Raw genomic sequence first — 13,595 nt, 5'->3', positions numbered from 1 at the left:
GAAAAAAATATAAATAAATAAATCAATCGTATCAGGTCTAACTATAATCGCTGCGGGAGACCGTTTGCCGTGATTACAGCTGTCGCCGCAGTGAAATTTTGACGTTCAGCAACAATTCTGCGGGTATTAAAGGAATGAGTCAAAACTAATTAGCGGAACCCTGCCGATTAATGTCACGCAGTGGAGATAAAAAGTCTACACACCCCTGTGCAAATGCCAGGTTTTCGTCTCATCAGTTCCAAAAAATGTTCCAATTTTATATTGACCTTTGCTAACCAAATTAGGAAGTGGCGATGGTGAAGTGAAAAATTAATGAGAAAATGTGCTTGCACAAGTGTGCACACCCTCTTCTACGTTAATTGGGGGTGTGGCTACGTTCAAAACGGCACTGTCCACCATTTAAAAGTGCCTTGGCTCGACCTCAAATAAAGTCAGGCTGTACTAAACAGAGGCTGAGCTGCACTGTTGTTGTTTGCAGACTAAATTTTGAATACAGCACATTGCAATTATTCAGGGAGATAAAGGATTTGTGCTGAATTAGAATTTGGAATTACAAATGAGATGATTTAAATGACCACTTGAAACCTTTCCCCCCCCCCCACCTGTTGGTCCATTTCGGCCAACCCAAAAACTCAAGACCCTGGAGTCCACGTGGAGGCAAATTGAGGACGTGTGAATGTTTTGTGATAGGGAAATGGAGTTAGTAGATATTTGGATTGCAAGAATGTTGACAGCAGTGCAATGCAAATCAACTGCACTTCAACGGATTCTTTCACAAGTGTTGCATGCAGCGCACTTTGAGAAGCCTCCACATCCTTACAGAAGTTACGCCATAAAGCGGCGTGGCTGAATATTTCCACGAGACTCCTTGAAGTTTCGCCAGCACCTCAAAAGGCCGAAATGAGAATTCGACAATACTTCCCGGCGACTCTTCTCCTCAACCAGCTGAATGGACATGAACACACACACACACACACACACACACACACACACACACACCCCGACACACTCGACCCAGAATGTTTTTTAAAGGGCGCTGTGAGTTGTCGAGATGTAAGAGTAGGAAGGTGCTGAGGACCCTTCAAGTCGGCCGTATTCCATTAGCCACTCTGTGATGTACGGCTCCGCGCGCGCACACCGGGGGAAATAGTTCCCCCCCCCCCCCTTTCTCCTCATCAAACCATCCTCCACCCGACTGCCTCGCCTCCTCATCCTCATCCTCATCTTCCTCCATCACACACCCTGCCTTGGTCTCCATCTATCACGCGGGACCTCCGCAGATGGCCCCGTGGATAACGCACACACATTCAAAGACTCCTCTCCTCTCTTTCATTCCACACACAGACGCACTCCACCCTACTTTCACACTGAGCCATCATGCCGCTAATTCTTTCATCTGCGGCTTTAAGCGGCTCAGCAACCAAAATGAGTCTCCATGGCTGAGGCCAAGCCCAATTAGGAGACAATTAGCGCTACCTGAGAGACGGCGGTGGGCATATAACGCGGCTTATGATCGTAGTTAGGCGGGGAATTCATCAATGGCAGCCTCGAATAATCGCCGCAACCTCGATCGATGTGAGAAAAGTGCAGCCCTAATGAGCGAGTGGCCCGTCAATATCACAGCAAAAGAGAGTGACAAGCATCTTTTTATGGCAATCAACAAGTTGAAGAGGAAGGAAGAAAAAAAAATTTAAAAAAATAAATAAATAAATACGGGACTTACCATTACATTTTCGCTTTTAAAAAGTCCAAATTCCCCGGACGCATCCAGCCCCGGCGGACATCACATATCCAAACCCTGGAAGGGAGGGGAAGAACACCTTGTTAGCCTCTCTGCTCCGGATGCTAAACGCTTGCATCCTGTTGCCTAAGGAGACGTGCGCCCCTGCCTGCGTGAGGGAGAGGGAGTCGCGGTGATGCTGCCGGAGTAGTCGTAGTAGAAAGAGGTGGGACGGCTGGAGAGAGGTGCGGAGGGAGGGGAGTCAGAGTAAGGGGGGATGCCGGCGTCTCATATCGGGAGACGAGTCGTAATCGGCGCATCGGCGTGTTCTCAGCGAGGGATTTGAGGCAGTGAAAGAAATGGATGTTGAGGAAAAAAAAAAAAAAAAAAAAAGGAGCGGTGAAAGCAGGAGGCGGTGAATGAGAAGAGGATGCAGCATCCTTCCTCCCGCACACCAGTGAGGGTCTCTCTCTCTCTCTCTCTCGCTCACTCTCTCTCGCACACCCCTACCCCCCCTCCCTGCTACAGATTGCATTGCACTGATGAAATTTTAATGGTTCTTTTAGGAAGAATAATGAACATGCTCGTCCCCGGAGTTGTGCGTAAAGGGAGGGAGGGGGGGGGGGGGGTGGTTCAAACGCGCACCTAGACGAACGACATCACAGTGTGCGAGCGTGTTGTTTTCCACGCACACTCACCAAAGCGTACTCCCACACACGTGTCACAATGCTCGCCAGCAGAACACACACCGCCCTTTTTTTTTTTTTGTTTTTCATTTGAAACACGCGCGTGTGGCTTCCAATCAACAACATCAAACACGGCAGCTGACAGACGCGCTCGGCAAACGGAGAAACTCAAAAACGCTCTCCCGGCGCATCCTCGCACACACCCCAGTCAAGTGGAACAAAGAGCCGCGAGGCACCAGTACAACCAGCATGATGGGGGGGGGGCACACCAGCAGAGTAGATTCACTTCTCCGCAGCGTGTAAGTGCAGCCAAGTGGAAACATTCACACCGAGATACACGCCGAAGCAAATCCAAACTAACAAAGAATCGCTTAAGTTGGCAATTTCAAGTCGCATAAATCACATGCGTTCAAAAATTTGAGTATTTTTTAAATTTTAGTAGCAATCATGAATAAAATGTACCATTCTCATCTCATGATTTAGGAATGACAACAAAATATTTTTATAACGAGAGATGACACTGTTTTATGGTATAAATATAAATATAAATATAAATATAAATATAAATACAAAAATAAATATAAATATAAATATAAATATTTGCGGCAACGATGCATAAATAAAATAAACTACCAGGAAAAAAAACACACAGAAGATAAATTGTGATTTATTCTGACTAAATAACGCTGATGATAATCTATTGACATTAACAATAATAATAATGACCGAAAAAAAATTCTAATATTTTTTTTTACAACAACTATTAATACAAGCAAATAAACTAGAATAAAATTATTAACACATAAATAAAGCTGTGCTCATAAATTGACATGTCTTGACATAATTTGTGGAATATCGGGAATTTTGGGGGAAAATATGACTCGTGACTAAACTTCTTTATTGCTTTAAAATTTCTGGAAATGCCTCACAGCTTGATGTGAATCTAAACAAACATGCAACAAATGTATCCTGCTCGACGACACGTTTTGGTTAAACAACTGTACACGTCTACAATTCTGCTAGGGTGTGTAAACTTTTGAGCTCAACTACAGGACGACTAATCAACACCCCCACAAGAAGCAAATTTAGATTCATTTTGCTGCAAAAAAATGTTTTGATTCCATCTTATTTTCAAACTCACCACAGCATGCTACATCTGAAACAATGTCCACCTTACGCTACCTGCTGCAGCTCACTGACCTGCAAAACGCTCAGCGGCATAGTATGGAAAGGGTCCACTCGATGCGGAAGGACAATAAAGGGGAAGGCGAGCAGCCAGCTTTTCATCACCGATAACATCCCCGATGGACGATGTTAGCTGAGGTAGAAACGAGCCAAATCCAATTAACCAGCTGCGAGTGACCTTTTCTTCCATTATTGCAACCGGTTGCTTGCCCCTCCTGCTTACCGCTATTGTGGCCATGAATGAGGACATGGAGAGATGCCAGCCGGTTATAACCGAGGTGTGCGTAAAAGCACACGTTTCAAAGCAAGTAAAAATGCGAATTTTTATTGCATTATTATCCTGTGTTTGTTCTGATTGTTTCGATTAGAGGAAATGTGTCATTTAATGTGGTAATAAGTCGATGAGTACACACGATCATTAGTGGAATATTTAAAAAGCAAGTTATGTAAACGGTAATCCTAACATGGTTGCATTGTAAAATGTTCCAAGCAGGATTTTGCCAATCTCGTTCACTCAAAAAACTGACAAAACAACTGAAAAATATTAATTAAAACAATTTAAAAATAATAATAATTAATGAAACAAAAAAATTACATAAATAAATTCTGACATTTCTAAAATGAAATATAATTCTAGTGAAAATATCTGTTTTATGTTTTTCAATCAGCTTTTGGAGTTCATTTTAGATTTGGATTTATTTTGGGACTACTGAAGATTTGTACAGTGGAAGAAAAGTCATTTGAGAACAGGAGGTTATTTTAAACAATTACACAATTTTTGTGATTTTTCTTTTAATTTTGCACTTGACAAAAAAAAATCCACATTAAAAAAAAAAAAAAAAATCACTAAAACTAAAAAAAACACTGCTCTAGAAAGAAATTGAAACTAACTGAATTAAAAAAAAAAAAAAGGCAAAACAAAATAAAAACTAAATCCAATCAAAAATCCATAACTATCCTAACCCTGCTGTCACTACATATTGACATCTTCTGCAGTTCTTTCCTGCTCACACGTGGACGTCATCTGCCAATAACGCATCAATATTTAACGGCTATTTAAGCTTTTTTTATTTTTTTTTTCCTACACATGATTTCATGAAGCTCCAGGGCGCCTCGCAGCTATCAACCATTAAGATCATCGAGGTTTCTAGAGAGTTCGTCACGGGGCTGCTTGGGTGCCACGCTAAATTGTATTCCGATTTTTAGATGGAGAATATTAACGCTGACATAGATTGATGATCAAATATTCAAAACTGTAGAAATGTCAGATTGCCCAATAAAGTGGCTGTGATGCAGCATCAGCTATTAAAAAAAAAAAAATTAAGATGTTGGTTTAAAACCTGTTATTAAAACTACTTCAGGCATGCTTCAGCAATATTCTTATTGTTACAGGAAATTCAAAATTGAACCTTTTTCTCAAAACTTTACAACATCTGGATTTTGGCCTGTTTTAATGCCGCTTCCCCAAGACTCTCACACACATACACACACGAGAAAAATGTTCTATCATCCACAGACTTATTGGAGTGTGGATCAATCTCAACATTCATGCTCGGAACACTAGCACAGCATAGTTGATGATGTCATGCTGACAGGTTTGAGTCTACGCAAAATGAGTCATTTTTTCCTGGAATCACTTCAAGTCAAAGCGCCTGAAATCAGAAAGCACCTCCTCAATCTCAGTTTAACAAGTGCATTTCCATCCCGGGCAATCCGACACCCAGCAACAAGTCAACAACACAAAGGTCTTTGTCATCACTATAATGGCAGCCAAAATGGCCTCTTGGGAGTTGTTCCTATTAGAGCACGGGCCGCAGAGGAAGTCATCACCCGCAGCAGTTATCCATTCATCGTTTCTGGAACGGGAGCACGACGGAGACGCCACTAACCTCTGGTGTTAATTAAACACCATTAACATGCTTCACCCAGGCTCCAGCTGTTCAACATCCAGGGAGGAGCTCACTCTTCACATGGCGACCGGCTGAACATTTGCACAACGGGAACAAGTCCAAGTTGCCGAGTGGCATGTTCGTTCCCTTAGTGGCGTTCGACGGTATCTTTACAAGGATTTGGACGGACACAAAGAACGAGCGCATTCATATTCAAATCATGTCGAGGCGGCTCACATGATGAAGGCCAGCCACCTCGATAATAGGCGGTCATGAGCGACAAGTAAGGGAGGGGAGTGGGAGATTGATGGCCGCATCATCGCCCATCCCTCTCTCCGGCGTCCCGTCGTGTGGTTACATCTCATTTCTGCCAATCCATCTCGGTGACACGGGTTAGCATACGCTCGGGTCAGGGTTCACGGGCGTTTGATGGAATTAGCGTCTTGAGGACGATGGATTACTGTATTTCTCTCTGCGTCAACAGTGCTGGGGGCTCAGGTTAGCAGGTTGCTAATTCACTTAGTAACCTGTGTAGTCAAGAAGCGGCGATGGGAACCTTTCAACGGAGGAGTCTTGTGAGGAAAATTGATAATAAAAAATAAAAAAAAAAGAAAAGATCAGCCAGCCAATCATTATCAGAGCAAGCAGAATGGGTGTGGTTTCGACGCTTTTCCAGATGATTTCATTCCAGTCAACAGAGTGAGAAGGCCCAATTCTGGAAGTTTGGTTTTAAGGTCGGCAAAGGGCAATAACCTTCTGAAAACAAAAGGCTGGACAACATAGCGTGTGTCTGCGATTACCGCCGACTAATTAAGTTCACCATCTGCATTCGTACGCCGGTGGTGGCCTTACAGATGTTCCCTCGCAGTACGTCGGTCGCAATTAAAGTAGACAGCTTGTCCACGGTTTGGTTATGCGGGCGGGATATGCGACGCGCTTACTTGATAGGAACGAGAACGGCCTGACAAAATGGACCCCAGATGATCATTTGCAGGCTGTCATTTTAGATTTGAAGCTTTTAAATTCAATCAACGTTAATAGTAAAAGCGAAGCCAGGCTCGTTTGAAAAAAAAAAAAATCATTGCCTCGAAATAGAAGTCAGGTGAACATCCTTTAAACATTTTCCCTGCAGCCGGGGTGGTAAAAAAAACCTGATTTAAATAAAGTTACATTGATAAACTAGATATCAGAATGCTAAAATAAATAAGAGAGAGAGAGAAATAGAGAGGGATCGAGAGAGAGATAGAGAAAGAGAGAAAGAGACAAAAAGAGAGAGAGAGAGAGAGAAATATATATAGAGAAAGAACTAGAGAGAGAGGGAGAGAGATAGAGAGAGAGAAAGAGAGAAATAGAGAGAGAGAGCGAGAAAGAGAGAGAGAGAGAAAGAGACAAAAAGAGCGAGAAATACAGAGAGAGAGAGAGAGCGAGAAAGAGAGAGAGAGAGAGAGAAAGAAACAAAAAGAGAGCGAGAGAGAGAAACAGGGAAGAGACGAAGAGAGAAAGAGAGAGAGAGAGAGAAAGAGAGAAATAGAGCGAGAGAGAGAGAGAGAGAGAGAGAAAGAGACAAAAAGAGAGAGAAATAAAGAGAGATAGAGAGAGAGAGAAAGAGAGAAAGAGAGTGAGAGAGTGCGAGAGAGAGAGAAAGAAACAAAAAGAGAGAGAGAGAGAGAGAGAGAAATAGAGAGAGAGAGAAAGAAACAAAAAGAGAGAGAGAGAAACAGGGAAAGAGACAAAGAGAGAGAGAGAGAGAAATAGAGCGAGAGAGAGAGAGAGAAAGAGAGAAAGAGACAAAAAGAGAGAGAAATAAAGAGAGATAGAGAGAGAGAGAAAGAGAGAGAGAGAGAAAGAAACAAAAAGAGAGAGAGAGAAACAGGAAAAGAGACAAAGAGAGAGAGAAAGAGAGAAAGAGCGAAAGAGAGAGAGAGAGAGAGAGAGAGCGAAAACAAAAAACATCACCAGATCCATGCTTAGTGCAACAGCTTCAGTTGGCAACAATCACAACCACTGTGTGCTTCCCCCTCGGACTAAGATTCATGAGTAATGCAGAAGAAAGCAAAGAAATGATTAAGCGGCGCTGTACGGTGGGGCAAAGGCGTGATTTATTGCATTCTTTTCCAACAATTGCATCAAAAGGCGATGTGAGGTTATGAGAATCATGGGGGGATGGGCCGGTGTTTAGAAGCCGTTAGGACCACTAGACGATAATAAATGCTTGATTGGCTCGTACTGTGGGCAACAAGAGGAGAGGCTTCCATTTTCACCCCCTCCGACTCCAAAGATCATGGTGACACCATTATGCGCAAGGGGGGAGAAACTGGCAAGAATCCATATGAATAAATGCATAGGCATGAGCTAAATTGGCTCCCTTGGTGGAAGGTAAGTAACACGCCAGTGGAAATGTTGGTATTTGTGTTGCACGCCAGCGTCGAACATTAGTCAAGACATTCAATTATGAGTCGGATTATGCCCTCCCTTTAGTTAACGAAGAGGAAAATGAGAACGTTTTTTTTTTTTTTTTTTTCTTGCAGTTTACCGATAATGAGAGCTGGCCTCGGTTGCTTGCAAAAGTTACACAGCGTAATAGGAGTTTAAAAAAAAATAATTAATTAAAAAAGGCAAATAAAATCATGCGTCTAAGAAGAAAAAATTGGGGAAAAATTAATTGCTGCATAGAAAACAATACAAGGGGCATTTTTCTAATTGTAGTGGGAGTCACAAGGGAAACAACAACTACAAATACAAGCCAATAAAAGCTGCATGGAGAAAATTAGCAATGCGATGAATAATTTACAGCGCCACTTAAATACCTCATGGAGGGGGGCGGGGTTGTTATAGCCCCCCCGATGGCTAAGTCGTCCGCTTTATTTTTGTGAACGGTGTCAATATAGAAAGTCAAAGATGTCTAGAATGGATTGTATATTTTCCGAATATTTCACCGACACAGCAAAGATTTCCTTCCAAATGGCACCATATTGACTCACATGAAAGGATTCCGTTTCACTTTCGTCCCAGCGGCCCTTTGACATTGTGCGTCATCAACACAATGACACTCGTCTTGAGGAGATTGCGCTGCTTCGCTCCACAGCGGCGTGGTACCTGTCAGGGAAGCCATGCTGGACGCGCGTAAACGAGAGACAGGCTTCGGAGACGAGGGAGTGCGTGTTTGATCGGCCATGTTTGAGTGTCCCGATGTGAGTGACAACGGGAATTTCTATTAACAATACCCGTGAGGATGCAACGGTGACACAAAGCAGAAGCGTCACCGGAGATCCTGGCCCAAGGTGCCGAAATGACAAAAAGTGGACCCATGAGGTTAAATAATGGTTTTTCTTTAACTCTGTTTTTAACACCGACAGTGTTGAATCCGTTCCAAAAGTAGAAGAAGGAAAAATTGCACTTTATTTTATTGTTCTTCACAGAATACATATAGGAATAAATTAAATAGGTGCGTTGCTCTTTCGGCTGGGTGTGGATTGGCCACCAGGGGGCAGTATAATCCTTATACAATAAATATGAAGACAATCTCGTCGAAGATCCTTAAGTTGCATTAATATGACAGTGAAAGTAATATTGTCGGTCTACACGTAATGCTACACCATTTGTGTTGCTTTAATAGTTTTTTCTACCCGCCTCTGGAATTTTGTATTGTGTATTATCATTTTAATAAACAGCGGAAGAAAAGACAAATTGCAGCTTGTTATGAAATAAGTTGAGTTCACCAAACGGTGCTCGTATCGCTAATGTTTCCTCACAAGTCAAATAAAAAAATAAATAAATAAATTTAAAAAAATGAAGGCTTGTATCGAGCTACCAAACGTCACCGCAATTTGTGACAGATTCCTTCGCTGACAATAAAAAAAAAAAAAAAGAAAAGGCAGCCACGATCCAGCGCGCTACGCTTCCGTCAACAAACATGCCAAATAGGTGGCAGCAAATAATACTCGACTCGTGCACACGTCCGCTCCAACATGACACGGAACTGCTTCTAATGTGTGTCAGCGTGCCTGTCATGCAAAACCAACAGCTCAAGGGCTTGTTTGGTGGAAATTAAATTCCGGCACAGGGGCGAATTTATGTTGGATTTTAAAGCGGCCTAATTAAATTGCCATGCATGGCCATGCCATTTAATTTACTGCCCCTATGCTAATGCATATAAAAAAACAGCCAGAGCGGGCAGACTTCAAACGCATGGCTGCAGGTTTGGGGGGGGGGGCATAAATAGAATGACAAACACACCAGCAGAATTAGATCAGATTATTTTTATTTGTATCGCTTTCACGGCTCTTTCTTACGTTCAAACATGTAATTATTTTTCCGATTCATTCCGTGTATGATACGGCACAAAAGCATCGCAGAATTGCCTTTAACCCCGGGAAAAAGGGGAAAAAGAAGGAGTTAGGTTGCAATAAATTGGACACTCGTGCACATGTTTTGATGTGACAAAGAAGAGGGCGGGGTAACTATTAGGCTCAGGCGAGAGGCGGATTGAGCGTTCCAATTGAATGTCGCTGGGGAGTCTTAGGAAAACAAAAGCATGTGGACGGAAGAAAACGATTGCGATTTACAAATAAAGCAACCTTTATTTTCACCCAAATAAAGAGGACACACTAAATTGACGAATAAAATTAAACGGCATTTTCTGATTAAATCCTTCAATTATTTTCTATTTAAATTGATTTGACTGAATCGCTTCTGACTGTCCAAATTAAATAGAATATTAAATAATGCTAACTGCAAATGAGGACACAACTTTCTAAGCAACTAAATAAACTAAGACGGATCACAGTTGGCTAATCAGGACGGCACCCGGCATTGCTGCAACGTGGGGGGTCCTAAAGGCATGAAAAATATTGTCTTTAATTTTCTTTTCTTTTTTTTCGACAATGCGGCGCAAGCTATTAAATAAAGCTGCTTCATTTCCTTGTAAAAAAAAAAAAAAACCTCCCCGATAATATATCCCTTTGGTTTAATATGATACAACATATTCCACGTTTCATTCACTAAGCCACGAGGCTCTTGCAGCTTAGCGTAGATCTCACTCACATTTTCCTTCATGATATGATCGAAAAGATTGACATTAACCGTGGAAAACCTTGCGAAAGATAATAAGCGTCGGGTTTGTAGCCGGGTCAGTGATAGGCCAACCGAACTTGCTACAAGCGCTCAGCGCCGGGGTTCACGATAAGCCGCCGGTCTCCTCGGGCATTATTACAAGCGCTCACTTTGCTAAAAAGGTGAACGTGTGGATTCTCAAAGACGCCTACGGGACTTTAATTATTCAACTCTTATGTTCAGTTCACTTTAAAGTTGACAAATTGCTACAAGAAAATGGGCTGAATGGAGAACTTTACAAGGCATGACGTGCGGGGGGGTGGGGGGGGACGTTTTAAGAGCTCAAACGGAAGGAAACCATTCATTCTGTAATAAAACACCTTAATTGGCTATTTGAACCCGTTGTCGTCTTTGTCGCTAATTCAATTCACCTACAAAAAAAAAAAAAAAACGTGCAAGGCATTTATTCAGCTTTGGGATCTACGCCTTAGTTTTTCCAGAAAGTCAAATAAAAGAAGAGTAAAATAAAGAAAAAATGAGATTTAATTTAACCTAATATGAGGTGTTGTGGTTTTCTTTGTTTTCCAACTAACGGTAAATATTATTAAACATAAGCCAAGGATAAAATCGAGTTAAGTCAGATCAGGTTAAAAATAAATAAATAAAAAATTAAACCTGTTCTAATTAAATATGTTAATTAAAAAATGAAATTTATTTAACTTGAATAGGAAAGTTGATAAAATACTTTCCCCCTGAGTTGAATCAAAATCAAATTAAAGTAAAAGTGAAAATCAGGAAAAGCAAGATGAAGAAATTATACAAGGTAAAAATGTGACCAAATTAAGTATATAACAGGTATGGTGTGATATTCCTTAAAGGGGAAGTCAACCCCCTAAATTTTCTTTACAATATGTTCTATGCAGCACCACTCGTCTAAACTTGATATTCTGATAAAATATTATACTTGTGGAATACGAATTAAGCAGCAAAATGCACCCGTTTTAGCCATCTCAGAGGGCGGCCATTTTGACGCTCATCGACTTAAAATGACACGGCTTGCCTTTTTTTAATGAAGCTGAGCCGTGATGGGCTGTCACGTAAGCCTTGAGCAACTAAAGTGTCATTTTTAGTTGACGGCGAGTGACAAAAATGCCCGCCCTTGAAACGGGTTAATTTAGCAATTTAACTCATATTCCCCAACCACAATATTTTTTTTTAATTAATCAGAATATCAAGTTTAGACGAGTGGGGCTGCATAAAACATATTATTGTCAAGACAATTGTTGGCTCGACTTCCCCTTTAAAGTAAAAGGACTCAAAATTGAACAAAAGAATAGAAATGTAAATCGTCCGACCAACCGACTTTTAGCGTAACATTGAGAAAATAAACATCGCAAGTGCCACGCAGGCTCATTTGCATTAAACAAGTGACTAATCCTCCGTTGCCGCCTAATTTGAATATTAAAGTGGGCTGTTGACAACAATGACAAGTCATCATAGTATTCGACATGCCCCCCTCCCCCCCATTTCACACATACAAGTGCTTCGAGTGAAGCCACACATGTAGTTGAAGCAGCTCATTGCCCGTCACCTCGGAATAACAACGAGGTCACGTTATAGATTTTTGCAGCTCAGCGCTCGTTATCGCACACCTGCTCCGGCAATCTTTCGTCCGACCGGGCAACGTAAAGCCCACTTTGCTTTAATATTCATGAGGGAGGGCCGCTTGTTTTGCAGCCTGCAGGGTGGGGCTGCTGGGGCGCACACCAGTAACGTGCGCGTGCACGCGCCTGATCTAGATGACGGCGTGTTTAAAAATAGTGGCATGCCGTCATGCAGGGGTGGTCTCAGGAGGAAAAGGGGGTTGAGGAGGGGGGGGTGTGAATTGAGCAGTGCTGCGTGTTCTCTCTCATCTTGTGGATGAAGGAGGTACCAGTGTTCCCAGTACGAGCGGAGAGGGATGAGATCAGTCGGAATGCTGGGCTGCCTTGTCTGCCTCGATTTTGCGACTTTGGTGGTCTTGAGGAAAAATGCGCCGGAATGTATCGACGGCTTCGACGAATATACAAAAGTATGTCAAAATGAGCCACGTCATGTTTGAGTAGTTCTCACAGTTGAGGTCACTTTAAAGACAAGCTGAGAAAATGATGATTAAATGATGAGTGCTGGAATCAGAATGTTCGGGGGGGAACACCCTCACTGGACACTTCATTAGGTACAGTGATTCCACACATGAGTGATAGATTTAATCGGTTCAAAATGTAACACAAGATGTTTTTTGTTGAACAGCTTTGGGGCGGGGGGTGACAAGTTATAAAAAAGGGTTCGATTATCAAAGGCAGGAGGTGCATTTTAGTCCGGCCCACAAATCGCCCCTTGTGCGTGTGATGAACCTATTTGCATAAACGACAGACGACAAAAATTCCGTCCGAACACGTCAAAAGCGTCACAACCAACTTTTTGTGTATCATGAGACGTGAGACAGCGTACATTCAAGCATGCCCGTATTTCCTTATTCTGACTCACGTAACCTGCTCCACGCACCTGCTACTCAGGCATACCATTACAAGAGGGGGGCGGGGCAATACCACAATCCCCAAAACACAACCAGCGTGTACTTACTTGCATTGGGTACATTAGTGGAGAAGAATAAAGAAGAATGCGACGAAGAAGGCCATAATAAAGTAAGCGGAGTTGAATCGTAAAATAGCCAACTAACGAAGTTTAATTGAACCTCTGCCCTTAGCATCTCTCCCGCAGCAGCGTCATGCAGGGACACTTTTTTTTTTTTTTTTAGTGCAGAACGGGGTCGAGGGCGACAAGGCCAGAGGGTCGAGGCCAGAACAGTATAGAGATAGCGGCCGGCGGGCGGGGGACTGACCGGCAGAAAAAAGGGGTCAAGTGCCCAGTTCTGTGAACTAGTGAATACAGTTATGTAATGTTCATGCCGTATGATCCTCTCCATTCTTATTCTCGGCCAATTGTAGCGATTGACTGTTACAACATCGAGAGGAGTAGCTTAAAAATTAAATAAATAAATAATAAAAAAAAAAAAAAGCAATA

General features: G+C 42.3%; 1 protein-coding gene across 1 annotated transcript in view; it reads right to left on the bottom strand.

Moving 5' to 3' along the window:
• The window catches only part of nav3 (neuron navigator 3), a 182,847-nt gene that overhangs the window by 147,175 nt on the left and 22,077 nt on the right, over positions 1-13,595 (bottom strand). Inside the window, exon 2 of the mRNA XM_088288882.1 lies at positions 1,724-1,798. The gene's annotated coding sequence lies outside the window, so the exon portion shown is untranslated. The remainder of the gene's footprint in view (positions 1-1,723; positions 1,799-13,595) is intronic.

This window comes from Idiotropiscis lumnitzeri, chromosome 2 (genome assembly GCF_059441095.1).
Source record: "Idiotropiscis lumnitzeri isolate Australia: NSW breed Sydney's pygmy pipehorse chromosome 2, RoL_Ilum_1.0, whole genome shotgun sequence".
Taxonomy (NCBI): domain Eukaryota; kingdom Metazoa; phylum Chordata; class Actinopteri; order Syngnathiformes; family Syngnathidae; genus Idiotropiscis; species Idiotropiscis lumnitzeri.
Note: the sequence above shows the minus strand (reverse complement) of the source record. Positions and strands in the feature narration are given on the sequence as shown.